The sequence below is a fragment of the Poeciliopsis prolifica genome, unplaced genomic scaffold, assembly GCF_027474105.1.
Source record: "Poeciliopsis prolifica strain line A6 unplaced genomic scaffold, Auburn_PproV2 SCAFFOLD037, whole genome shotgun sequence".
NCBI classification, from domain to species: domain Eukaryota; kingdom Metazoa; phylum Chordata; class Actinopteri; order Cyprinodontiformes; family Poeciliidae; genus Poeciliopsis; species Poeciliopsis prolifica.
In genome coordinates this window covers 57501-60000 of record NW_026562412.1, presented here as the reverse complement: position 1 = coordinate 60000, position 2500 = coordinate 57501, and the positions used below count along the sequence as shown (strand labels likewise).

General features: G+C 57.8%; 1 pseudogene; it reads left to right on the top strand.

The window, feature by feature from the left end:
* Nucleotides 1-2500, top strand: part of LOC129374917 (28S ribosomal RNA) — an 8203-nt pseudogene that overhangs the window by 3451 nt on the left and 2252 nt on the right.

Here is a 2500-nt window from a genome sequence, read left to right as displayed (position 1 = left end):
TCCTCGGTGGTTGCCGAATTAATGGTGGAGGATGCTTCGACAATGAGGGCAGAAGCAGCCGAAACCGTGCTGGAACCACAACTTGGGCAGGCCGTCACAGGAGCGGTGCATACACTGTCGGAGGTCGTGCGTTCTGAAGCTCCCACAGAAGTCAGGGTCCTGTTGCCATGGATTGGCTCGGACTGCCCGCTGTGTGGTGTGCAGGTGAAGGGCATTGTCGCGCTCGGGAAGCATCTCGCTGTCCGGCACGGCGGTGTTACTGCCTTGTACATGTGCGGCAAGTGCGGGAGGTCCAACACTAACGGGCACTCCATCTCGTGTCATGTCCCTAAGTGCGGGGGTGTGGCTGGGGTGGAGGGGAGCCGGCTAGCGGGTTCGCTTGCGAGCTTTGCGACGCCCGGTTCCCCACGCCTGTTGGTGTCTCCCAGCACAAGCGGCACGCCCACGCGGCGGCGTGGAATGAGGCAAGACTGGCGATGAGGAAGGTGCCAGCCGGGGAGATCAGGGCAACGAAGCTCTGGAGTGTTGGAGAAGTGCAGACGCTCATCCGGCTCATTCGGGAGCACGGAGATTCGGTTGCCACGTACCAGCTCATAGCGGTTGAGTTGGGAAATGGCAAGACGGCTGAACAGGTGAGGAGTAAGAGGAGAAACCTGAAGATCGATATGGCAGGCGATAGCCTACACGAAGCGGAGGAGGAGGGCAGAGTGTCTGTGGCTGACCCTGAACCTCTGGCTGCGCAGTCTTTGTCACCGTCACCCCAGGTCCTGTCATCGGACAGGATTAGGGAAGCGTTGGTTGGTTGGGGTGACAGAGAGGGTGGCGAAGAGGTGAAGGCTATCGCTGACCTTGTTAGGGACGTAGATCAGAACCCTTTTCTGATCGAATCCTCAGCGTCAGAAATCATCTCGAGGCTGGGTGGGGGAGTGGAGCGGCCTGGTAGGGCCCGTCCTCCCGTTCGAGAGCAGAACCAAGCGAAGGGTTGGGTAAGGCGTCTTGCCCAACGTAGGCGTGTGTACCGAGAGTGCCAGTTTTGGTACTCGAGGGACCAGGCCAGGCTCGCGGCACGGATCCTGGATGGGGCCGAGAGCCAGGAATGCGCCCTACCGGCGGACCAGATCTACGAAGCGTTTCGTGAGAGATGGGAAGTCGGAGAGCAGTTCCACGGGCTTGGGGAGTTCCGAACGGGTTTAGTCTCCGACAACCAGGAGTTCTACAATCCCATCCTGGCGGCAGAGGTGATGGAAAACCTAAACAAGATGGCAAACGGCTCGGCCCCAGGCCCAGACAGGATCAGCAAAAAGGGTTTGCTGAGCTGGGACCCCAGGGGCGAGCAACTGGCACGGCTATACACGACGTGGTTGGTCCGTGGAGTCATACCCCGGGCCTTCAAGGAATGCAGGACGACATTGCTACCGAAGTCCACTGATCCTGGTGAGCTGCTGGAGGTCAGCGGTTGGCGTCCAGTGACCATCGGTTCGGTGGTGCTTCGGCTGTTTTCGAGGATTCTTACCATGAGGATGGCGCGTGCGTGTCCTCTGAGTCCTCGGCAGAGGGGTTTCCTGGCCTCCTCGAGTGGTTGCGCGGAGAACCTGTTGATTGTGGGTGAGATCATCAGGCGCTCGAGGCGGGACGGGAGCCCTCTAGCAGTCGTGTTTGTTGACTTTGCTAAGGCTTTTGACTCCATAGCCCATGAGCATATCCTGTGTGCCTTGGGTGAGCGCCGGGTCGACCCTCACGTTATTGAGTTGATTCGTAACTCATATGTGGATTGCGTGACCAGGGTGAACTGTGTGGACGGTCACACACAGAAGATTCACATGAAAGTGGGTGTTAAGCAGGGTGATCCTATGTCACCACTGCTTTTCAACCTGGCTATGGACCCCCTCATCCATAGGCTCGAACAGACCAGATTCGGGGTACGTTGGGGAGATCTGTCGATCTCCGCGTTGGCATTCGCTGACGATTTGGTTTTGGTGGCAGGGTCGGTGGAGGCAATGAATGGGAGCCTCGGGATTTTGGAGGAGTTCTGCCAACTGACGGGGTTGAGGGTTCAGCCCAAGAAGTGTCACGGATTCTACATGGACAAGGGCGTGGTTAACGACTGTGAAGCCTGGAGGATCGGTGGATCCCCCATTCACATGATTCCTCCAGGGGAATCAGTGCGTTATTTAGGGGTCCAGGTGGGTCCGGGGCAAGGCATTGTGACTCCAGATCTTATCCCAAACTTGAGCTTGTGGGTTGCTCGGATCTCGGAGGCTCCTCTGAAGCCCTCACAGAAGGTACGGATACTGAACACATTTGCTCTCCCTCGGCTTATGTACCAGGCTGATCTAGGTGGAGTACCAACGACCAAACTAGCCCGAATTGACGGGTTAGTCAGGAAAGCGGTGAAGCAGTGGTTGCATTTGCCCCCATCGGCGGGCAATGGACTGCTGTATTCACGGGTGCGGGATGGTGGCTTGGGTATCCTGCGACTGGAAAGACTAATACCGTCGAT